Raw genomic sequence first — 27,624 nt, 5'->3', positions numbered from 1 at the left:
TGCTATTTCTCCCAGTAATCTTGATTCCAGCTTGTGCTTCATCCAGCCCAGCATTTTGCATGACTTACTCTGCACTTAAGTTAAATAAGCAGGGAGAAAACATACAGCCTTTATGTCCTCTTTTCCCAATTGAAATCAGTCTTTGGAAAGAAGGTTTGATATTTTGAAGTGAAAAATAATTTGTAGAACTTCAACCAGGTATCAGTTTCTATGCAATAATCATATCCATTAAAATGTAGAATCATTGATAGCATGTAAATAAAATAGCATGTAGTTAAGAATAATTATTTGTCTTTATTATACTGGGAGTACTTGGAAAAAAAAACTTTTGTATAATGCTAACATTGTTTTAGACTGGTATTGCTGAACTGAGCAATCTCTATAAATCAGAGATTTTTATTTTTTCTTCCCATGATGGCTTATAGAACAGAATCTAAAACCTTCAGTATTTTGTCACTAACTACAGGATAGAGTTCAAGATATGTGGCCAGATAAATGTCTTTTCATGCTGTTCGTGGGCTGGATGAAGCACAAGCTGGAATCAAGATTGTTGGGAGAAATATCAATAACCTCAGATATGCAGATGATGCTGCCCTTATGGCAGAAAGCGAAGAGGAACTAAAAAGTCTCTTGATGAAAATGAAAGAGGAGAGTGAAAAAGTTGGCTTAAAACTCAGCATTCAGAAAACTGAGATCATGGAATCCAGTCTCATCACTTTATGGCAAATAGATGGGGAAATGACGGAAACGGTGAAATACTTTATTTTGGGGGGCTCCAAAATCACTGCAGATGATTACTGCAACCACAAAATGAAAAGATGCTTACTCCTTGGAAGAAAAGTTATGACCACCCTAGATAGCATATTCAAAAGCAGAGACATTACTTTCCCAACCAAGTTCCGTTTAGTCAAAGCTATGTTTTTTCCTGTGGTCATGTATGGATGTGAGAGTTGGACTGTGAAGAAGGTTGAGCGCCAAAGAATTGATGCTTTTGAACTGTGGTGTTGGAGAAGACTCTTGAGGGTCCCTTGGACTGCAAGGAGATCCAACCAGTCCATTCTGAAGGAGATCAGCCCTGGGATTTCTTTGGAAGGAATGATGCTAAAGCTGAAACTCTAGTACTTTGGCCACCTCCTGCGAAGAGTTGACTCATTGGAAAAGACTGGGAGGGATGATGCTGCGAGGGATTGGGGGCAGGAAGAGGAGGGGACGATAGAGGATGAGATGGCTGGATGGAGATCACGGACTCGATGGACGTGAGTCTGAGTGAACTCCTGGAGTTGGTGATGGACAAGGAGGCCTGGCGTGCTGCGATTCATGGGGTCGCAAAGAATCGGACACGACTGAGCGACTGAACTAACTGAACTGAGGGAAGGTTGGTATGCTGCTGCAGTCCATGAGGTCGCAAAGAGTCAGACACGACTGAGTGACTGAACTGAACTGAACTGAACTTTTGAGTTTCAGCTTCTGCTATTTCTTATATGAATCTTTAATTCAAAGCAAATGGCATATTCATAAATCCTATCTGGCATTTTCTCTCTAACTTTCTTTCCTCTCAATTTTTATCAACTATCAGTCTGTTAGCACATAACCTATATTTTCTTGAATTGCATGATTATATTGCATTATATAAAGTATGATTCTTATAAGTAAGTTGCAAATAGTTTGACACTAGGAGCTGTATTCTATGCTATTTCAAAATAGAAGTGGTACTGATCAACTGTGGATCATAACGGCATGTATGGTACAATAACATTGAAGACTCATTTTTGCATACTAAGACACCTCAGTCTGGTTTGCTAATGTTGCCATACCAACAATCATGGAAAGAGGGAGCTATGATTTTTCCATAACCAGAAGCAACTTTATCTCTCATTACTCAAACCCAACCCAGTCCTACTGGTCTTTCTGCTCTTAGCTTAAACTTTTAATTTTTTGAGTATGAATTTCTTTGAGTATGAACTTCTTTTAATTCTTTGAGTATGGTCTCCTCAATTAGAATCAGGGTTTGTGTGTGTGTGTGTGTGTGTGTTTTATTTTTTTTTCTGTTATATAATTTCATATCTTTGTATATTTTCAATTTGTGTAACTTGAAATTGCAATAATTTTAGAAGATATATATGTTTATTTCTAATTGAAGTATAGAATCTATGAGAATCGGCACCATGCCTCTTTTTTCATGCTAGTACACACATATATTGGAGAAGGCAATGGCACCCCACTCCAGTACTCTTGCCTGGAAAATCCCATGGACGGAGGAGCCTGGTAGACTGCAGTCCATGGGATCCCTAAGGGTCAGACATGACTGAGTGACTTCACTTTCACTTTTTACTTTCATGCATTGAAGAAGGAAATGGCAACCCACTCCAGTGTTCTTGCCTGGAGACTCCCAGGGACGAGGGAGCCTGATGGGCTGCCTTCTATGGGGTCACACAGAGTTGGACACGACTGAAGTGACTTAGCAACAGCACACACATATATAAAGGTTTTTAGAAGAGTATCAAGGACATACAGATCAGGATAGAAATTGCTTAATATACAATGAAATAATTTATTTTCACATTAAATTTTAGCTCAGAATATTCATATGTATTTTTATGACTGTATGAAAGAGAAATTAGTTAGAAAAACATAAAACAATCAAAATAGATTGAGAAATTTAAAAAATGCAATTTCCATTAGGTTTTCAAGAACTATGAAAGTATTTCCACATACTTTATTCCTTATAATGTGAACATTTACAATGCATATAATATCTTATATTTTAATCTAAGAGAAAATACTTTCTAATTATACACCTTAGAATGTGTTCACAGAAGGTTATTGTTCATCATGGAGGTGCACATTTTTAAATTTATCAGTAAATTTTCTTATTTAATTGTCACAATTCAGTGGTTAAGTATTATAAAAACTATTGTATACATGAGAAATCTAAAATATCATAGAGGTTACAGACCTTGCCTTGCAGTCTCACTCAGTGTGAAAAATGGTGCTGGAATCTAAACCCAGTTCTTCTAATTTTAAATTTAATTTCATGTTTTGTTTTTAATCATTTAAAAAGTAACAGAACTAAGAAGAAAAATATAATTTAAAGGATTCACATAAACAAACATCAATAGGTAAGAGAATTAACAAAAATTCATTTGGTGTTTACAGTGTGTTTAGACGTGGTTCATTTAGATCTCAAAGAAAATTATATATATATATATATATATTTTTTTTTTTTCCAGTTACTAAGTCATGTCCAATTCTTTGGTACCATGAGAACTGTAATCTCCCATGTTCCAGTCCATGGGATTTCCCAAGCAAGAATACTAGAGTGGGTTGCCATTTTCTTCTCCAGAGATCAAAACTGCATCTTCTACATTGCCATGCAGATTCTTGACCACAGACCCATCATATATGCATATATACATGTACATACATATTATTCATGCTAGTTTGAGAGGTCAAGGCAATTTTTCAAAGAGATCAAGTTAACTTAGTCCATTTTTGTAAATATTGTGACCGAAAGGATACTTGTAAAAGTTTCTTTGATATGAGATTATAAGACCCATAGTCTCAGGTTAGCATGACATAGTGGGAAGTATACTAAATACCAGATTTAGTATTGGGAATATAGAAGAGAAAGATGCTCTATTTGAAGGCAATGGCTAGTTTCCATTCCTATACCAAGAGAGAAGAGCAAAGATATATATATATATATATATATGTACATGTATTCAAATGATATATATATGACCTTATTAAAATCATACTAAGACTTAGTCTTGATAGCAGCAATTCTTTTCACAGTTGTAAAATGCCATTCATTGAAGATATATTGGACCCAGTAGCTTTGTATATAGTTTTGTGAAAACAAGTTTTTTTAAATAGATGCTAATAAAAATAAATTATTTCTTTTTGCTTCCTGTAATTCCTTTCATAAATTTTTCACACTGAGAGTTGTCAACTAACAGATTGTTATTTATAGACATAAAACTGGGAGAATATTCTCTAATGAAATGGAACAAAGACCTTGGGAGAACCATCACAGGTAATGTGTATTCTAGAGCACGTTTGTCAAAGCTATTAAGTTAGTGCACAATTAGCTGTAAACACAATTGAGGTTTCAGATCATAAATTTTAAATCATTATAACTAGGCTCCAGCATATGTTTATTAATCAAATAGGAACCATTGCAATCAGCCATTTTGGCCAATAAGAAACAAATTTGTTTATTCCTGTAACATAAAAATCTATGCTTGGGATTTTATGAACCTTTGGAAAGCATTTTCTGCATCTTGCTGGTTATGGAAGCATATTCTTCACAAAAAATTGTCAAGATGTTTGAAGAAGTGTTAGTTGGTGAAAGGTTAGGTGAATATGGCAGATGAGGCAAAACTTCTTAGTTCAATTCATTCAACTTTCAAAGTGTTAGTTTTGTAGCATGTGATCAGGCATTTTTGTGTAGAAGAATTGGGCCCTTTCTGTTGACCAATGCCATCTAGACACTATAGTTTTCAATGCTGGAACTGAACAGCAGCAGACGACCAAACACTGACCATGACTCTCTCTCTCTCTCTTTTTTTTTTTTTTTTTTTTGGTATAAGTTTGACTTTGGGAAGTGCTTTCGAGCTGTAGATATGACTGGTGATAGAAGTAAGGTCCGATGCTGTAAAGAGCAATATTGATTACGAACCTGGAATGTCAGGTCCATGAATCGAGGCAAATTGGAAGTGGTCAAACAAGAGATGGCGAGAGTGAATGTCGACATTCTAGGAATCAGTGAACTCAAATGGACTGGAATGGGTGAATTAAACTCAGATGGCCATTATATCTACTACTACAAGCAGGAATCCCTCAGAAGAAATGGAGTAGCCATCATGGTCAACAAAAGACTCTCAAATGCAGTACTTGGATGCAATCTCAAAAAGGACAGAAAGATCTCTGTTCATCTCCAAGGCAAACCATTCAATATCAGAGTTATCCAAGCCTATGCCACAACCAGTAATTCTGAAGAAGCTGAAGTTGAATGGTTCTATGAAGAACTACAAGACCTTTTGGAACTAACACTCAAGAAAAGATGTGTTTTTCATTAGAGAGAACTGGAATGCAAAAGTAGAAAGTCAAGAAACACCTGGAGTAACAGAAAAATTTGACATTGGGATACAGAACAAAGCAGGGCAAAGACTAATAAAGTTTTGCCAAGAAAATGCACTGGTCATAGAAAACACCCTCTTCCAACAACACAAGAGAAAACGTTACCCATGGACATCACCAGATGGTCAACACCGAAATCAAATCGATTATATTCTTTGCAGCCAAAGATGGAGAAGCTCTATACAGTCAACAAAAACAAGACCAGGAGCAGGCTATGGCTCAGATCATGAACTCCTTATTACCAAATTCAGACTTAAATTGAAGAAAGTAGGGAAAACCTCTAGACCATTCAGGTATGACCTAAATCAAATCCCTTATGATTATACAGTGGAAGTGAGAAATAGATTTAAGGGCCTAGATCTGATAGATAGAGTGCCTGATGAACTATGGATGGAGGCTCGTGACATTGTACAGGAGACAGGGATCAAGACCATCCCCATGGAAAAGAAATGCAAAAAAGCAAAACGGCTGTCTGGGAAGGCCTTACAAATAGCTGTGAAAAGAAGAGAGGTGAAAAGCAAAGGAGGAAAGGAAATATATAAGCATCTGAATGCAGAGTTCCAAAGAATAGCAAGAAGAGATAAGAAAGCCTTCTTCAGCGATCAATGCAAAGGAACAGATGAAAACAACAGAATGGGAAAGACAAGAGATCTCTTCAAAAAACTTAGAGATACCAAGGGAACATTTTATGCAAAGATGGGCTCAATAAAGGACAGAAATTGTATGGACCGAACAGAAGCAGAAGATATTAAGAAGAGGTGGCAAGGATACACAGAAGAACTGTAAAAAAAAAGATTTTCACGACCCAGATAATCATGATGATGTGATCACTCATCAAGAGCCAGACATCCTGGAATGTGATGTCAAGTGGGCCTTAGAAAGCATCACTACAAACAAAGCTAGTGGAGGTGACGGAATTCCAGTTGGGCTATTTCACAGCCTGAAAGATGGTGCTGTGAAAGTACTGCACTTAATATGCCAGTAAATTTGGAAAACTCAGCAGTGGCCACAGGACTGGAAAAGGTCAGTTTCCATTCCAATCCCAAAGAAAGGCACTGCAAAAGAATGCTCAAACTACCACACAACTGCACTCATCTCACATGCTAGTAAAATAATGTTCAAAATTCTCCAAGCCAGGCTTCAACAATATGTGCACCGTGAACTTCCTGATGTTCAAGTTGGTTTTAGAAAAGGCAGAGGAACCAGGGATCAAATTGCAAACATCTGCTGGATCATGGAAAAAGCAAGAGAGTTCCAGAAAACATCTATTTCTACTTTATTGACTTTGCCAAAGCCTTTGACTGTGTGGATCACAATAAACTGTGGAAAATTCTGAAAGAGATGAGAATACCAGACCACCTGACCTGCCTCTTGAGAAATCTGTATGCAGGTCAGGAAGCAACAGTTAGAACTGGACATGGAACAACAGACTGGTTCTAAATAGGAAAAGGAGTACGTCAAGGCTGTATATTGACACCCTGCTTATTTAACTTATATGCACAGTACATCATGAGAAATGCTGGGCTGGAAGAAACACAAGCTGAAATCAAGGTTGCCTGGAGAAATTTCAATAACCTCAGATATGCTGATGACACCACCCTTATGGCAGAAAGTGAAGAGTAACTCAAAAGCCTCTTGATGAGAGTGAAAGAGGAGAGTGAAAAAGTTGACTTAAAGCTAAATATTCAGAAAACGAAGATCATGGCATCTGGTCCCATCACTTCATGAGAAATAGATGGGACAACAGTGGAAACATAATCAGACTTTATTATTTTGGGCTCCAAAATCACTGCAGATGGTGATTTCAACCATGAAATTAAAAGACGCTTACTCCTTAGAAGAAAAGTTATGAGCAACCTAGATAGTATATTCAAAAGCAGAGACATTACTTTGCTGACTAAGGTCCACCTAGTCAAGGCTATGGTTTTTCCTGTGGTCATGCATGGATGTGAGAGCAGGACTGTGAAGAAGGCTGAGAGCTGAAGAATTGATGCTTGTGAACTGTGGCATTGGAGAAGACTCTTGAGAATCCCTTGGACTGCAAGGAGATCCAACCAGTCCATTTTGAAGGAGATCAGTCCTGGTATTTCTTTGGAAGGAATGATGCTAAAGCTGAAACTCCAGTACTTTGGCCACCTCATGAGAAGAGTTGACTCATTGGAAAAGACTCTGATGCTGGGAGGGATTGGGGGCAGGAGGAGAAGGGGACGACAGAAGATAAGATGGCTGGATGGCATCACTGACTTGATGGACGTGAGTCTGAGTGAACTCCAGGAGCTGGTGATGGACAGGGAGGCCTGGCGTGCTGCGATTCACGGGGTCACAAAGAGACACAACTGAGAGACTGAACTGAACTGAACTGAACTTGGAACTTCTTTTCAGTCTAAACACTGAGCTGTGGTCATTGCCAGTCGTTGTGTAAAATCAACATTTTGTCACGTCACTATCCAACTGAGAAATGGTTTGTGGTTGTTGCATAGTAAAAGAAAAGACGACACTTAAAAGCCATTCTATTTCTTAAACTTTTAGTCAGCTCATAAGTCATCCACTTATCGAGCTTTTCACCTTTCCAATTTGTTTCAAATTCTGAACAACTGTAGAATGGTCAAAACTGAGTTCTTCAGCAACTTCTTATGTAGTCATAAGAGGATCAGCTTCAATGATGGCTCTCAATTGGTCAGTTTCTGAAGGTCAGTCATCAGTTGATATGCACATCTTCAAGTCTCATCTCCTTTGCAAAACTCTTGAATCAACACTGCACTATATGTTCATTAGCAGTTCTTGAGCCAAATGTGATGTTGATGTTGCAAGTTGTCTCCCCTTCTTTACGACCTGAACTTGAATAAGAAACTGCTTTGAATTTGCTTTTTGTCTAACATTAATTCCATAGTATAAAATAAACACAAAATACACAGCAGGTAATGTCATTCACACACACACACACAAAAAAAAAACACATTATGACAAACATATTATAATGATTTATAACATAACCACATTTATTTAAGAATGATTCCAATATCAAAGGAAAATTTCAACAATGCAAAAACTGCAATTACTTTGCACCAACCTAATAAGCAAATTTATATAATTATAATAGAATTAATTGAACTCCAGGCTTTTTTATGCTCAACAAAATTTTCACACGTGTCCCTTTTCTGTTCAAAGGGCACATGTCCCTTTTCTGTTCTATCCCTTCTGTTCAAAACAAATCAGACTATTACCTTGCATCTAAAGATATTGCATGTAATGGCCTTAGAGGAGAAGTAGAATTTGAGATTACAAAAGTTTCTGATCAAAAGAAGTTAGGGTGTCAGAGTATGTAAGAGAACCGAGCCCCCATAAGAGGGTGATGGGCTTTGCAGATGGTGTTATTGATAAAGAACCTGCCTGCTAATGCAGGGAGATGCAAGAGATACAGGTTCAATACTGTTCTATGAAGATCCCCTGAAGGAGGGCAGGGCAACCCACCCCAGTATTCTTGCCTGGAGAATCCCCATGGAGAGAGGAAGCTGGCAGGTTGCAGTCCATAGGGCTGCACAGAGTCAGACACGATTGAAACGACTTAGCACATACGCAAGAGAGTGACACTACTGAAGTAAATGTATTGTTTTCTCAGACAATAACCACAGACTTAATATAATATCCATTAATTTTTAAAAGACCATATCAAGCATCAAAAATGGGGGCGGGGGGGGGGCAGAATCCAGCCAAGGTATTCATTGAGAGGATTAATTAACATCAGTTCAGTTCAGTTCAGTTCAGTTCAGTCGCTCAGTCGTGTCCGACTATTTGCGACCCCATGAATCACAGCACTCCAGGCCTCCCTGTCCAACACCATCTCCTGGAGTTCACTCAGACTCACGTCCATCGAGTCGGTGATGCCATCCAGCCATCTCATCCTGGGTCGTCCACTTCTCCTCCTGCCCCCAAACTCTCCCAGCATCAGAGTCTTTTCCAATGAGTCAACTCTTCTCATGAGGTGGCCAAAGTACTGGAGTTTCAGCTTTAGCATCATTCCTTCCAAAGAAATCCCAGGATTGATCTCCTTCAGAATGGACTGGTTGGATCTCCTTGCAGTCCAAGGGATTCTCAAGAGTCTTCTCCAACACCACAGTTCAAAAGCATCAATTATTCGGCTCTCAGCCTTCTTCACAGTCCTGCTCTCACATCCATGCATGACCACAGGAAAAACCATAGCCTTGACTAGGCGGACCTTAGTCGGCAAAGTAATGTCTCTGCTTTTGAATATATTATCTAGGTTGGTCATAATTTTGCTTCCAAGGAGTAAACGTTTTTTAATTTCATGGCTGCAGTCACCATCTGCAGTGATTTTGGAACCTGAAAAAAATAAAGTCTGACACTGTGTCCACAGTTTCTCCATCTGTTTCCCATGACGTGATGGGACCAGATGCCGTGATCTTCGTTTTCTGAATGTTGAGCTTTAAGCCAACTTTTTCACTCTCCTCTTTCACTTTCATCAAGAGGCTTTTTAGCTTCCCTTCACTTTCTGTCATAAGGGTGGTGTCATCGGCATATCTGAGGTTATTGATATTTCTCCCAGTAATCTTGATTCCAGGTTGTATTTCTTCCAGTCCAGCATTTCTCATGATGTACTGTGCATATAAGTTAAATAAGCAGGGTGACAATATACAGCCTTGACGTACTCCTTTTCCTATTTGGAACCAGTCTGTTGTTCCATGTCCAGTTCTAACTGTTGCTTCCTGACCTGCATACTGATTTCTCAAGAGGCAGGTTAGGTGGTCTGGTATTCCCATCTCTTTCAGAATTTTCCACAGTTTATTGTGATCCACACAGCCAAAGGCTTTGGCATAGTCAATAAAGTAGAAATAGATGTTTTCCTGGAACCCTCTTGCTTTTTCCATGATCCAGCGGATGTTGGCAATTTGATCCCTGGTTCCTCTGCCTTTTCTAAAACCAGCTTGAACATCAGGGAGTTCATGTTTCACGTATTGCTGAAGCCTGGCTTGAAGGATTTTGGGCGTTACTTTACTAGCATGTGAGATGAGTGCAGTTGTGTGGTAGTTTGAGCATTCTTTTGCAGTGCCTTTCTTTGGGATTGGAATGGAAACTGACCTTTTCCAGTCCTGTGGCCACTGCTGAGTTTTCCAAACTTGCTGGCATATTGAGTGCAGCACTTTCACAGCATCATCTTTCAGGATTTGAAACAGCTCAACTGGAATTCCATCACCTCCACTAGCTTTGTTCATAGTGATGCTTTCTAAGGCCCAGTTGACTTCACATTCCAAGATGTCTGGCTCTGGATTAGTGATCACATCATCAATAATTATCTGGGTGATCACATTACCTGGGTCATGAACATCTTTTTTGTACAGTTCTGTATATTCTTGCCACCTCTTCTTAATATCTTCTGCTTCTGTTAGGTCCATTACATTTCTGTCCTTTATCGAGCCCATCTTTGCATGAAATGTTCCCTTGGTATCTCTAATTTTCTTGAAGAGATCTCTAGTCTTTCCCATTCTGTTCTTTTCCTCTATTTCTTTGCATTGATTGCTGAAGAAGGCTTTCTTATCTCTTCTTGCTATTGTTTGGAACTCTGCATTCAAATGCTTATATCTTTCCTTTTCTCCTTTCTTTTCACCTCTCTTCTTTTCACAGCTATTTGTAAGGCCTTCCCAGACAGCCATTTTGCTTTTTTGCATTTCTTTTCCATGGAGATGGTCTTGATCCCTGTCTCCTGTACAATGTCACGAACCTCATTCCATAGTTCATCAGGCACTCTATCTATCAGATCTAGGCCCTTAAATCTATTTCTCACTTCTACTGTATAATCATAAGGGATTTGATTTAGGTCATACCTGAATGGTCTAGCAGTTTTCCCTGCTTTCTTCAATTTGAGTCTGAATTTGGCAATAAGGAGTTCATGATCTGAGCCACAGTCAGCTCCTGGTCTTGTTTTTGTTGACTGTGTAGAGCTTTTCCATCTTTGGCTGCAAAGAATATAATCAATCTCATTTTGGTGTTGACCATCTGGTGATGTCTGTGTGTAGAGTCTTCTCTTGTGTTGTTGGAAGAAGGTGTTTTCTATGATCAGTGCATTTTCTTGGCAAAACTCTATTAGTCTTTGCCCTGCTTCATTCTGCATTCCAAGGCCAAATTTTCCTTTTACTCCAGGTGTTTCTTGACTTCCTACTTTTGTATTCCAGTCCCCTATAATGAAAAGAACATCTTTTGGGGGTGTTAGTTCTAAAATATCTTGTAGGTCTTCATGAAACCATTCAACTTCAGTTTCTTCAGCATTACTCTTTGGGGCATAGACTTGGATAACTGCAATATTGAATGGTTTGCCTTGGAGATGAACAGAGATCATTCTGTCGTTTTTGAGATTGCATCAAGTACTGCATTTTGGACTCTTTTATTGACCATGATAGCTACTCCATTTATTTTGAGGGATTCCTGCCCACAGTAGTAGATGACTACTTCGAATTTGCCTTGATTCATGGACCTGACATTCCAGGTTCCTATGCAATATATCTCTTTACAGCATTGGATCTTGCTTCTATCACCAGTCACATCCACAACTGGGTTGTTTTTTTTTTTGCTTTGGCTTCATCCCTTCATTCTTTCTGGAGTTATTTCTCCACTCATCTCCAGTAGCATATTGGGCACCTAATGACCTGGGGAGTTCCTCTTTTGGTATCCTATCATTTTGCCTTTTCTTACTATTCATGGGGTTCTCAAGGCAAGAATACTGAAGTGGCTTGCCATTCCCTTCTCCAGTGGACCACATTCTGTCAGACCTCTACACCATGACGTGCCCATGTTGGTTTGCCCCGTGGGCATGGCTTGGTTTCATTGAGTTAGACAAGGCTGTGGCCCTAGTATGATTTAACATCATTTCTGTAATTTACCATCTGCATTCATTCTTAAAAATAGCGGGCAGGTTTTAAGACTCCTTCTCTGATTTCTCTAGAACACTTTAGAAAGATAAATCACTGTTCCTTTTCTTTTATTTTCCATTTTTGTGCCTGTCCAAATAACCTCAACTAAACAAAGCTATTATTCTTCTAATGTCTAGTACACCAAATGCTTGTTTTTGTTGAAAGTTCACTAGGTTATGTCCACTTTTTAAAAATCCTTATTTAAATAATATGTTATTCATTTTATAAAATTGACAGTCTTTTTTTTTTCTTCCTTTACACAATAGCAAATTATCTTAAACCACACTTTGTATAAGAGCAATTTTCTTTAGGAATATAACTTCTTTTCAATTACTCAGGAGAAAAAAATACAAACCTTAATTACCTTGTTAAAAACAAGCCCTATTGAGGAAGATGGATTGAATAACACAAAGCCAATCAAATAGGGAAGATAATTTTGAACATACTTTTTTAGTAATCAAATGCAGACTGTTAAATTACTCGGAGACAGAGTATGCTAAACCCTTTCTAAGTACATTGACTAGGACTATAGCTATATTTTTATCCATATCTATCTACCTATATCAATTTATATAATCTATATATATCTATATCTATCTATATAAATATATATTTAATCCAGATAAGTAGCATTAATTCAAAGCACTGATATTTTATTTCTTATGCTTTATGTGTGATTAAAAATGTATCAGATAAACAAAATACCAGCCAAAGTGAAAAGTGAAACCCGATATTAGCAGTTTTGCATTACAGAATTCAAATTTTAAAAGCTCTTTTAGTTATAATTTTCATAGAAAATTTATATCATATGCAAAATTAGGACCAAAAAAATGTGTCACTAAAAGCCATCACACAAGTATGTGATTTAGAAGCATTCTTCTGAACAGTTTATGCCAGTAGGTTTCACACTGGTCCCAGGTAGGGCAGTGAAACTTGCATTTCCTGTTTGCCCATCAATAAATTAGGAGAGGTACTATTCTCTATATATAAGCCTGCCAGTAAAAATGCCAAAAAATAAAGATAAAAATCTTTGATAGACTAATGAGTGCAGCATTTCCAGTCATTTAGAGGACAAGGGGTCTAAGAGCTAAATGATGTTAAGTTCATTAATGTGATTAATGTCGCTGACGATTCTTTCTTCATAAAAAATGATTTGACTCAAACCTTTAAAGTGTATTAAAATATTTTTGCATGACAGATAATAACTATGGACGTTAGTTTTCCATTTATTATTATTTTTCAGGTTGGCTTACTGTACTGGCTTTTTAAATTTGGCAACAGGAACAAAATATTTTTGACAAATATATTGTTTATTTTTATATTTAGTAACTCTGAAAGATTTATTCAAAATTTAAAATGAATGAACAAATATCGTATAGAAATAAAGTGGTAAAAGCATTATAATATTATCTATGCTATATTATGTCATTTTCTCATATTTTACAAATGATTAGCTTTTTGCTAATAATTATGGTAATTGTGAAAAGAAAAGAAAATAACAACTAAGTGGAAATCTATAACAATAAAATACAATGATAAACCAAAAACTACTATACCAAGGTTAGTACAAATAGCAAAATCTTAGATAGATTAGCTATTTATAAGGTGAATCTAGATTATGTGAATGCATCTCATGTCTAAAATGAGTGCCCAGAGTATTTGAGGGTAGGGTGGGAAGAATACTTGGAGAAATAGAGAAAGCTATTCTCGTATGGAAAACCATTCTAAATGGGCATAGCTCAATTTTTCATTTTGAATATAATCAGTTCTTTTCAAATATAATTTAATTAGTACATAATTTTATTGTTTAATAATTTAATGACTTTTATTTAATTTTACTACTTTATTTTATTAATACCAATTACTAAATAATGTTAATTATCTTTAAATAGCACTGCTGCTGCTGCTGTTGCTAAGTCACTTCAGTCGTGTCTGACTCTGTGTGACCCCATAGAAGGCAGCCCATCACGCTCCCCTGTCCCTGGGATTCTCCAGGCAAGAACACTGGAGTGGGTTGCCATTTCCTTCTCTAATGCATGAAAGTAAAAAGTGAAAGTGATGTCGCTCAGTCGTGTCCAACTCTTAGCGACCCCATGGACTGCAGCCTACCAGGCTCCTCTGTCCATGGATTTTCCAGGCAAGAGTACTGGAGTGGGGTGTCATCGCCTTCTCTGTAAATAGCACTAGTGACACACATTTAAATATTTTAATTTTAACTTGCTTAATTTAAGCCATTCTTTATAATTTTGGGGCTTCCCTGGTAGCTCAGCTGGTAAAGAATCCACCTTCAGTGCAGACCTGTGTTCAATCCCTGCGTCGGCAAGATTCCCTGGAGAAGAGAACGGCTGCCCACTCCAGTATTCTTTTTTTTTTTTTTTTTTTCCACTCCAGTATTCTGACCTGGGAGATTTCCATGGACTGTATAGTCCATGGGGTCACAGAGAATTTGACACGACTGAGCGGCTTTCACTTTATAATTCATATGAACACTGGCTTCACATAGGATACAGCATGATTCTGTTGACATGAGTAAGATTTGCTTTATGCAAGTTCAGAAAGGTTTATATTAAGTGTTTTGATACCACAAAGCAAATAATGATGAGATGGATAGATAGCATCACCGATTCAATGGACAAGAATGTGAGCAAACTCAGGAGATAGTGAAGGACAGGGAAGCCTGGTCTCCTGCAATCCATGAGATTGCAGAGTCGGACATGATTAAGTGACTGAATAATAATAACAATTTATTTATTTTATATTTCTCATATTCAAGATAGGGTGAGATTAGCAAATAGTATCATGAAGTCTGGTTGTTTTAGTGATTTTCATCATGAGGTTAAGAAATAGTTTAAAATACTAGAATAATTTTATTAATATTAAATAAAATAAAAATATAGGCAGAAGATAAAGAAGTGGGTAGATTTTTTTCTCTTTAGGAAGCTGAATTATTTCTTATTGTCTTATATTTATCTTGAAATCTGAATATCAAAAATTCAGAAAGATTAAAATAAAACATTAAAGCTCATTATAAAGCAAATGATTTTAGATCCCACTTGGATATTATTTGATTCATTAACTATGAATATGGCTTTAATTCAACTCTAAGTGATAATTGAACATTTAAGTGATGCCCTACCAAAGAACTTGATAGGTGTACTTATCCCTGATGCAGAAGTCAGAAATATGTAATAGAGGAAACAGGAAACAAATTTGAAGTAAAGTCATTATGACACAGAGTGGTTTCTAGCTGGCAAATGCCCTAATAGCAAATTATCATTTTTCACAAAAATTCAGTGTGTTCTGTAATTCTATCTCTATGTTGACTGTAGTAGACTTCTTAGGTGAATGCATTGGGATACTTTGGAATATACTTCTTTAAAGAAAAGTGAGAGTCTCAAAGATCCTGGATTTATACAGATCTATATAGAAAAATATCTACATCTATATATCTATATCTAAATTCATAAAAATATATTACCTTTGGATAGCATGTGGAAGACTTAAACTTGGGTATTAATATGTATGGTGTTAAACAATTTTGCATTTATTGTTTTAATAGCATACTTGATATCTGACTGGGACAATACAAAGAGAAGTAGAATTTAGATGCTTCATTATAAAAGACATAAAATCTATTTGAGAACAATTTATCTCCTCTAAAAGTTTTCCTGAAAGCATACTGCAGGCTTCACTGCATCTTCTAGTTACATATATCAGATATATCTGCACCCTGAGGATACTGCTTTTCATAACTCCATTATTCTGAACTGTATTTGTATATGAATGCTTGCATATGAATGTCCACATGCATTTTAGTTCAGTTCAAAGTATGACCCCATTTACTCTCTTAATAAGTAGTACTAGGATTCACAGATACAAACTCCATATACAGTATTTTAAAAATGACGCCTACAGGGGGCATATTCATGTTTTATTCTCTCAACTCTTATTTATTCAAAGGACAAGCAGATACTCTGAAAAAAGTAAAAGCTTGCAGGCAACTATTAAACAAGTTCAAAAATATCATTTTAAGGAAACCTTCAATACAGTGTGTGGAACTGGTCAAAGATATAGAAAAGATGACAAGAATGTTAGCTTAGGTCTAAATGTTTTGAAAAAAGAGATAAGTATTAAGATACTATTTTAAGAAGTGAAGCATTTATATGATCAAGAGGTCTGGAATTAATACATTTATATATTAATAATTTAATATTGATATCATTTGGGTATCACTGGTGGCTCTAGAAAAGATGACAAGAATGTTAGCTTATGTCTAAATGTTTTGAAAGAAGAGATAAGTATTAAGATACTATTTTAAGAAGTGAAGCATTTATATGATAAAGAGGTCTGGAATTAATACATTTATATATTAATAATTTAATATTGATATCATTTGGGTATCACTGGTGGCTCTGATTTGATTAACTTGTTCTAGAATATTTAGTTTCTGAGATTTTCACTTTATTATGGTAATATTCAGTAGCCATCTTTAATTTTCAAAAATTTATTGGCCACTTGACAATATATTTACAGAATTTTCTTAACTTTGTCTACTGGGGAAGCCCTTGAGAAGAGTATTTGCAGAAAGTAGAGAGAATAACTATGGTAAATACTCAATTTGACTTTAAGTTTCTTGTATATAAACAAACAGATATATTTGAAATATTTAAAATGCAATTGAATATAACTTTGGTAACATTTAGAAAGAAAACAAAATAGTGACCTAAAATAATAAATTAAAATATATTATCAATGTCATTTCATACTTTTTAGAAGTCATATTGGGCTTATTCAACAATAGATTTTAAAATATGTAGTGCTTGGAACTTTCATGGCAGTCCAGTGTTTAAGACTCTGCACTTTCACTGCAGAGGGCAAAAGCTCCATCCCTGGTTGAAGAACTAAGATCTGGTATGGCACAGCCAGAAACAAACAGAAGTAAACATGCAAAGAGAAAAAAAAAAAACAAAAACTCATTTTTTTTTTTTAATGTAGTGCTCTTGTGCTTATGTAAAACAGAAAATATAAAAGACAGGTTGGTTAAAGTTGTTCAAACATTTTTATGTTCCAGATTCTGACTCCTCTAGATAATTTTCATCTCAGATTAATAGATGTCTACATATTTTCACCACATGCTTCCTTCCTCAAGGTCATCAAGAATATAGACAATGCTCAGAGCAGTGCTCTTCTGCTCTCTTCCAGGGCTTTCCTCCAAAGTGATGATATCAATTCTAAAAGTTATACATAAGGCTTTCATGAACCTACCAGAAGCTACTAAAACATTCTCAGAAAACAACCAGTACTCATATTGTGAGTGCCATAAAATTACCAGGGAGAGACTGTACAGCCAGCAAACAAAGATTTCTGTGAGATATAAATTCATCTAGGTCCAGATGCATTTTCAAATTACTTAGTAGTGACTTTTTATTTTTTTTCCTGGGAAATAGCAGCCATAGCTGTCTACCTCTGGCTGTGATAAACCATCTAGTACACCACTAATTGTAGTAAGAGTAATATAAAAATAAGCAAAATAAATGAAGCAGATTTTTTTGTTTTTGATACTGTATATCAGGCAGCAAAGGACTGTTATTACTTGGAGAAGAGAACTTATAAGATGAGCCCTGACACCAGCAAGGCTTCCTGATGCAGGTACGTTTTGTCAGTGACATCCATTCTGCTAAGCTGAGGAGACAGAGTGGAGGAGGTTGAGGCAACTGAAATTTCTGAGGCACATTAACAAAGAAGAGGAATGAGGCAGAAAAAGAACTCAAGAACACAGAAACTTGGCAAATGCTCTGAGTAGACCATCTCGTTTGTTTGTTTGTTTGTTTCACTTTATTTTACTTTACAATACTGCATTGGTTTTGCCACGAGTGTACATGAGTTTCCAATCCTGAACCCCCCTCCCACCTCCCTCCCCATACCATCTCTCTGGGTCATCCCAGTGCACCAGCCCCAAGCATCCTGTATCCTGCATCGAACCTAGACTGGCAATTTGTTTCTTACATGATATTATACAGGTTTCAATGCCATTCTCCCAAACCATCCCACCCTCTGCCTCTCCCAGAGTCCCAAAGTTTGTTCTACACATCTGTTTTTCTTTCGCTCTCTCACATACAGGGTTATCATTACCATCTTTCTAAATTCCATATATATGTGTTAGTATACTGTATTGGTGGAGAAGGCAATGGCACCCCACTCCAGCGCTCTTGCCTGGAAAATCCCATGGATGGAGGAGCCTGGTGGGCTGCAGTCCATGGGGTCGCTCAGAGCTGGACACAACTGAGTGACTTCACTTTCACTTTTCACTTTCATGCATTGGAGAAGGAAATGGCAACCCACTCCAGTGTTCTTGCCTGGAGAATCCCGGGGATGGGGGAGCCTGGTGGGCTTCCATCTATGGGGTTGCACAGAGTTGGACACAACTAAACGACTTAGCAGCAGCATACTGTATTGGTGTTTTTCTATCTGGCTTACTCCACTGTTTATAATCGGCTCCAGTTTCATCCACCTCATTAGAACTGATTCAAATGTATTCTTTTTAATGGCTGAGTAATACTCCATTGTGTATATGTACCACAGCATTCTTATCCATTCATCTGCTGATGGACATCTAGGTTGCTTCCATATCCTGGCTATTATAAACAGTGCTGCGATGAATATTGGGGTACATGTGTCTCTTTCAATTCTGGTTTCCTTGGCGTGTATGATGCCCAGCAGTGGGATTGCTGGGTCATAAGGCAGTTCTATTTGGAGTTTTAAAGGAATCTCCACACTGTTCTCCATAGTGGCTGTACTAGTTTGCATTCCCACCAACAGTGTAAAATGATTCCCTTTTCTCCACACCCTCTCTAGCATTTATTGCTTGTAGACTTTTGGATCGCAGCCATTTTGACTGGTGTGAAATAGTACCTCATTATGGTCTTGATTTGCATTTCTCTGATATTGAGTGATGTTGAGAATCTTTTCATGTGTTTGTTACCCATCTGTATGCTATATCAAGTTTAAAAAAAATAATAAACTTCTTGTCAGTTAGAAGTGATGGTGGCGATGATCATACTGAAACTAAGACCTTTCTGGTATTGGAAGGGATCAAATTAATTACTTGAGCCCCCTTCAGTGAAAGCACAAAATTCTAACTGTTCGACTACCAGAAAGTACCCATGCAAATGCCATTTTAAACTGAAAGTACAGAAAGATCTTAGAGAGATGGATTTTCATATCTATACATATTTTTGTATATCAGTCTTTCAGGATCAAACTTCCAGGGCTGCACGTTACAAGATAAGAAGGATTGAATAATGAAGACTTGAGCCCATGTAATTTGCCATATTCTAGCATTGTATTTTTGGTACAAGGGCTTAGTGATGTCTGCATTTATTATAGGCAATTGGTGTAGATAAAGACACTTCAGGACCTGCTGAACTAGCTTTCCATCTGACTTCTGTCACTTCCCAATATACTACCAACCTCTCCTGATGTCCATACCTGTCAAAAAAAAATGTACTCACACAGATGTCTGATGAGTAAAATTAACATAAATAAAGAAAATCTTTTCATTTGTGTCTATAGTTGCAAACTCTATTGTCTGTGGCCCTTTGTAGACATTTTTGTCTAATGGTAAATTTGAGACAATGAACTTCCATATTCTTAACGGATGCACACAGGATTTATATTTTTCTTTATGGCTGATTTATACCAGTCTAAAATGGATTCAATATAATCAGCTGTGCTTCAGTAGTTTCTGTATTCTTTCTCTCTTCCCTGCTTGGGAGTGTTCCTTTTATCATCTCAGAACTAACGATCTGATCAGGCTTTCTGTTGGTCTCTATATTTTGCATGTATCCATCAAGTAAGTTTCTACTTTAGCAAGCATCACTTCAATGCCAAAAAGTAAGTCTTGTTTCCAAAAACTTATTTTAACATTTGAAAATTGTGGAATAAGTTACAGACATTAGGGCAAGGTTGTGGCCAAGATTACAGAGTAGAAGGATGATTTATTTCCCTCCTTTTATTGACACATCAAAGGAACAACTAACTACACAACAAGTATTAATTAGAAAAACCCAGCTGTTGTTGTTGAGTCACTCAGTCATGTCTGACTAGTTGCAACTGCATGGGCTGCAGTATGCCAGGCTTCCCTGTCCTTCATCATCTCCCAGAGCTTGCTCAAACTCATGAGTCCATTGAGCCAGTGATGCCATCCAATCATCTCAACCTCTGTTTATCCCTTCTCCTCCTACCTTCAATATTTCTCAGTATTAGGGTCTTTTCTAATGAGTCAGCTCTTCTCATAGGTAGCCATAGTATTGGAGCTTCAGCTTCAGCATCATTTCTTCCAATAAATATTCAGGGTTAATATCCTTTAGGATTGACTGGCTTTTTCCAAAACCACAGTTCAAAAACATCAATTCTTTGACTTTCAGTCTTCTTTATGGTTCAAATCTCATATCCATACATTAAAAACTACTGGGAAAACTATATCTTTGGCTCTAAGGACCTTTGCCGGCAAAGTAATTTCTCTGTTTTCTAATGCATTGTCTAGATTTGTCATAGCTTTACTTCCAAGGAACAAGTTTCTTTTAATTTCATGCACATATGATTTGTATGCATGAAATTAAAAATTCAATAACTAGCAGGAAAATATTTTCTGTAAATAAAAATGTAATGAAGGAGCCACAGCAAGATAGGTTGGAGAGGTGGAGACAAAAGGTGGTCAAGTTTCAATCCTCAAGTAGGCATCCCACAAAGAAGATGATAATCACCATTGCAAAGTTTCTCCCTAATGAACAAGGGATCCAAACTTTCCATCTGGCTCTTCAACTTGAAGATCTTCACTAGGAGAAAAAGCAACCAAATATCTGACTTTGAAAACCAGAGAGCTTGCAAACAGGAAACAGAGACTTCTCTCCAAGGCAAATGCAAAATCTCACAAGCATTAATTACAACTGCAAAGGGAGTAATTTGACAATAGCCTGTATCACATACAATTTTTGATCTTGAAAATTCTCTCAGAGAGGTAGGAGACAACAAAAAACATTCCCAGTTAAAAAGCCACCAGTGGCAAACTTTTTGGAAGCTCATTCTGCCATGAGGACATGGTTTTGTTAGGTTTTATTTTGATGGCCTCCACCTAGCCTCCAATTCTTGGAATTTAGCCATCCATCATCAAGACATCCCTGGATGGAGATACCCTAAGCCCTGAAAACAGCTGTGCCAAGACACAGCATTGTCCAACAGTGGAGGGGTGCAAGACCCAGGACTCCAAGGGCTATGTATCCAACTGTGTCAGGACTCAATAATGCCCAGCAATGTGATGTCAGGCCACAGTAATTATAGCCAGTCCTTCATGCCAGTGTGCTCACAGTAGTTGGCTACACCTCAGCAGAAGAGTCCACAGAGTATATATCTCTGGTGACCAGAGGGGAACATACTGCTGGGTCTTTTAGGATATCTTCTACATAAAACTACTTGTCTATTATCAAGAAATGTAACTGACTTTCCTAATGCATAGGAATAAGCAGACAAAATTAGGCAAAATAAGGGAATGGAGGAATACATTCCAGACAAAACATCAAACAAATTTCAAGAAGAACTAAACAAAATTAAGATAAGCAATAAGCCTAATAAAGAGTGCAAGTTAATGATTACAAAGATGCTCAATGAATGCACGAGAAGAATGTGAAAATTTTAACAAAGTGAGAATTTATCAAGGATATAAAAGATAAAGAAGAAAAGTAAAAAGGGCTAAAGGATAAAATAACTTAAACTAAAAATTATACTAGAAGGAATCAACAATGGATTATATAATACAAAGGAATGGATCAGCAATCTGGAAGACAAAGTAGTGGAAATCACCCAAAGTGAACAGAAAGAAGAGTTTTTAATACTGAGTCTAGTTTAAGATACCTCTAAAACAGAAGAATACTAAAATGGACATTACATGTGTCTCAGAAAAAGAGAAAGAGGCAGAGACTTATTTGAAGGTAATAGCTAAAACTTTGCTAACTTGGGAGAGGAAACATATGCTTAGGTTCAGGAAGCACAGATGTCCATCAGCAGATGAATGGATAAGAAAGCTGTGGTAAATATACACAATGGAGTATTATTCAGCCATTAAAAAGAATACATTTGAATCAGTTCTAATGAGGTGGATGAAAGTGGAACCTATTTTACAGAGTGGAGTAAGCCAGAAAGAAAAACACCAATACAGTATATACTAACACATATAAATGGAATTTAGAAAGATGGTAATGATAACCCTGTATGTGAGACAACAACAACAAAAAAAAAAAACACAGATATATAGAGCAAACTTTGGGACTCTGTGGGAGAGGCAGAGGGTGGGATGATTTGGGAGAATGGCATTGAAACCTGTATAATATCACGTAAGAGACAAATCACCAGCCTAGGTTTGATGCAGGATACAGGATGCTTGGGGCTGGTGCACTGGGATGACCCAGAGAAATGATATGGGGAGGGAGATGGGAAGGGGGTTCAGGATTGGGAACTCATGTACACCCTTGGCGGATTCATGTTGATGTATGGCAAAACCAATACAGTATTGTAAAGTAAAATAAAGTAAAATTAAAAGAAAGAAAGAAAGAAAGAAAGTCCCAAGCTTGGGGCTCATGCACTGAGACGGCCCAGAGGGATGGTTCGAGGAGGGAGGAGGAAGGGGGGTACAAGATGGAGAACACGTGTATACCTGTGGTGGATTCATGTTGATGTATGGAAAAACCAATACAATATTGTAAAGTAATTAATCTTCAATTAAAATTTAAAAAATTATATTAAAAAAAAAGATAAAGCTAAGGACGGCCATATGAAGACTCATTGTAATCAAATGGAAAAGTAAAAGATCAAGATATAGTCTTAAATGCAGCAAGAAAGAAGCGGCCAGTTACATACAAATTATGTATGTATGCCATAAGTATAAACTTTGCTGACCAAAGGTATTGTCACAATCTATTTAAAATGATGAAATGGGGCAAGGGGGAGAAACTATCAGCAAGAATATTCTACCCAGCAAGGCTATCATTCACACTTGAAGAAAATAAAAAATATTACAGGCAAGCAAAAGTTTTAAGTGCCAATAAACCAGTTTGTAAGAGTGCTAAATGGACTTCTCTAAGCAGAAAAAAAATCAAAACTTGATTTTGATCATTAATAAAGGCAAATATGCAGTAAAGGTCATAGACTGACCATTTTTAAAACTAGTAGAAAGGCTAAAAAGCAAAGTAGTAAATTCATACATATCAACAGTACCCACTTAAGGGATATATAACCAATAAAATAAAATATAATGCCAAAAGCTTTAACCATCATAGCTGGGTAGGAAAGAATGCAAGGTTGTTAGCGTGCAACTAAACTTAAAATAATCAACTTAAAATATGTATGTATAGTATAAATGTAGTTATATATAAACCTTATGACAAGGCAAAAATATATAATACAAAGAAAAGAGAAAAAGGAATCCATGCTAAATAATACTAAAGAATCACCAAATCAAAAGAAAAGAAAGCAACAAGAATAAAGTGACAAGAAGTACAAAATAACTAAAAATAACAAAATGGCAATACCTATCAATAACTACTTTAAAAATAAATATACAAAATGCTTTAGTAAAATATATAGTGTTAATGGACAAAATTTTTGAAATATTCATATAAATGCTTTGCTAGAGAGACTCACTTGAAATCAAAAGACACACAGTCTTAAAGTGAGGGAATGTGGAATTATATTCCATACGAATAAGGGAAAAGAAAACTAAGGTAGCTAAAATAAGATGAAAGAATTTAAAGCAAAGACAGTAACAAGAGACAAGTGAGAGTACACAATATTCAAGAGGTTGATACAAGATATAACAGTTGTAAACATATATACACATAACATAGGGAAAGGTAAACATACAGCAAATATCAACCAACACAAAAGGAGACGTTGATACTAACAAAACAATAGGAAGAGAATTAAACACCCCGTTAACTCCATCCAAAAGCAGCAGAATACACAGTCTTTTCAAGTGCACATGAAACATTCTCTAGAAAAAATCGTATACTAGCCCACAAAACAGGACACATATATTAAAGGATAATGAAATCATATTAAGAATCTTTTCTGACTACAACAGTATGATACTATAAATCAACTACAAAAAAAAAAAAAAAAACTGCAAAAAACACAAAGGCTAAAAACATATTACAAAACCAGTGAGTCAAGAAAGAATTTAAAAATACTCAGAGACAAATGGAAATGGAAACACAACTGTTCAAAATCAATGTGACATAGCAAAATCAGTTCAAGAGTGAAGTTGTAAACAATGAAAGTCTGACTAAAGAAACAAGAAAAAGTAATCTATCCTTTCAAGTTAGTTGCTCAGTCATTTCTAAATCTTTATGACCCCATGGATTGTAGTCTGCCTGTCTCCTCTGTCAATTGAATTTTGCAAGCAAGAATACTGGAGTAGCTTGCCATTCCCTTCTCCAGGGGATCTTCTGGACTAATTGATCAAACATAGGGCTCCTGCACTGTACATACATTATTTACAGCCTAGCCAACAAGGGATCTCAAAGAAGGGTAATGCCAAAAACTGTTCAAACTACTGCAAACTTGCACTCATTTCACATGCTAGCAAGGTAGTGCTCAAAATCTTTCAAATAAGTCTTCAACAGTATGTGAACCATGAACCTCTAGATGTATAAGTTGTATTTAGAAAAGTCAGAGAAACCAGAGATCAAATGGCCAACATCCTGTGGATCATAGAAAAAAACAAGGGAATTACAGAAAATAAAACATCTACTTCTGCTTCATTGACTATGCTAAAGCCTTTGACTCTATGGATCGAAAACACTGGAAAATTATTTTAATGATGGAAACATGAAACACCTAAGCTGCCTCCTGAGAAACCTGTATGTAGATCAAGAAGCAACATTTATAACCAGACGTGGACAATAGACTGGTTCAAAATTGGGAAAGGAGTGTGCCAAAGCTGTAAATTGTCTCCCTTCTAACTGAAATTACATGCAGAGTATATCATGTGAAATGCCAGGCTAGATGAAACTCAAGGTAGACTCTAGGTTGCCTGGAGAAATATCAATAACCTCAGATATGCAGATGACATAACCCTCATGGCAGAAAGTAAAGAAGAACTAAAGAGTTTATCGATGAAGGTGAAAGAAGAAAGCTAGCTTAAAACTCGGCATTCACAAAAGTAAGATCCTGGCATCCAGTCCCATCACTTTGTGGCAAATAGATGGGGATACAATGGAAACAATGACAGACTATTTTCTTGGGCTCCAAAATTACTGGGGATTGTGAATGGAGCCATGAAGTTAAAAGACATTTGGTCTTTGCAAGAAAAGCTATGACAAAACTAGATAGCATATTAAAAGAGCAGAAACATCAGTTTGCCAACAAAGGTCTGTATAGTCAAAGCTATGATTTTTCCAGTAATCATGTCAGATATGAGAATTAGACTTTAAAGAAGGCTGAGCACTGAACAATTGATGCTTTTGAACTGTGGTGTTGGAAAAGACTCTTGAGAGTCCCTTGGACAAAAGGAGACCAATGAACCAGTCAGGCCTAAAGGAAATCAGTCCTGAATGTTTGTTGGAAGGACTGATGCTGAAGCTGAAGCTCCAATATTTTGGCTACCTGATGTGAAGGGCCAACTTATTGGAAAATATCCCTCATGCTTGGAAAGATTAAGGACAGCAGGAAAAGGAGGTGACAAAGGAGAAGTGGTTGAATGGCATCATGCACATGAGTCTGAACAAACTTTGGGAGATAGTGAAGGACAGGGAAGCCTGCTGTGTTGTAGTCCATGGGTTTGCAAAGAGTGGAGACTACTGAATGACTGAAGAACAACAAACCTTTCATGCTAAGGTCTAGCAGGTTAAAAGAACACTATGCAATGTTAGTAGAAGAAAATAGAAAAGATCAGAACAAAAATAAGTGAAATAGATATTAAGGAAAAAATAGAAAAGATCAATGAAACTAAGAACTGGTTCTTCAAAAAGACAAAGAATATAGATATACAATTAGCCAGTCTAAAGGAAACACACACACACAAACACACACACACAAACAGAGAAAGGAGACCAAATAAATAAAAACAGGGATTATAAATAAAAAGTTGAAATTTTCATCACAAAAATAGAAAAAATCAGAGATTACTGTGATCAATTATATGTCAATTAAGTGGACAATTTAGGAAAAAACCCACAAATTAATATGTACAATATTGAACCAGGAAATTATGGAAAATGTGAACAGACTGAATATCAATAATGAAATTGAATCAGCAATTAAAAAAAAAAAAAACTCCCAACAAACAAAAATGCAGCACCTTCACAGGTGAATTATACCAAACACTGAGGAAAAGTTAACATCTATCTTTCTCCAACACTTACAGAAAATTAGAGGAAAAAAATGTTTCTGAGCTCATTTTATGATATCAGTATAGCTCTGATATCAAAATAAGAAAAGGACAAGACAAAAACTTACAGTCAATATCACTGATAAACATAGAGCAAAACGTCTCTACAAAATATTAGCAGACAGAATTCAGAAAAATAAATTTAAAGAACAATATGGCATGATCAAGTGTGTTTTATCCCAAGGAATTCAGGAAGGTTCAATATATCTATGTCATTAAATATAATATATCACCTTGATATACCACATTAAGAAAATGAAAAATAAAAACCACATAATCATCTAAATATTGAGCTGGCCAAAAGTTAATTCAATTTTTTTCTGTATGATGTTATGGAAAAACTCAAATGAACTTTTTGACCAAACCAGTAGATACATAAAAAGCATTTGAAAACCTTCAACACCCATTTGATATAAATTCTCAACAAAGTGGTATATAGGGAACCTCTGTCAGTATAATGAAGGCTTTAGATAGCAAACCTACAGCCAATATCATGCACAGTGTTGAAAAGGTGTAACATTTTCCCTAAAATCAAGAAGGCAAGGATATAACTCTTACTACTTTTATTTAATATAATGCTGGAAGTTATAGACACAATAATCAGAATAGAAAAATGTTTAAAAGTCATCCAAATGGATTAGAAGAAGTAAAACTGAGGATGGCATGATACTATATATATAAAAAATCCTAAAACTGCCATAAAATTTTTAAATTAATATTGAATTCAGTAAACTTGCAAGATACAAAATTAACATAAAGAAATATGAGATATTTCTGTACACTAAAAAACAAACTTTGTGAAAGAGAAATTAAGAAAGCAATCCTAATTACAAGTGTATCAAAAAGAATAAAATATCTAGGAGTAAATGTAACTATTGAGGAAGGTCTGTACTTCCAAAACTATGACACTGATGAAAGAAACTGAAGATGACATAGATAAATGGAAAGATGTACTGTGATCTCATAGATTGGAAGGATCAATACTGCTAAAATGACTATACTATACAAGACAACCTACAGGTTTAATTCAATTCTTATCAAGCTACCAACAGTATTTTTCACAGAAGTAGAACACACACACTTAAAATTTATTCAGAAGCACAGAAGACCTCAAATTCC

Source organism: Budorcas taxicolor, chromosome 14 (assembly GCF_023091745.1).
Source record: "Budorcas taxicolor isolate Tak-1 chromosome 14, Takin1.1, whole genome shotgun sequence".
Taxonomy (NCBI): Eukaryota; Metazoa; Chordata; class Mammalia; order Artiodactyla; family Bovidae; genus Budorcas; species Budorcas taxicolor.
This window is presented reverse-complemented; position numbering follows the sequence as displayed.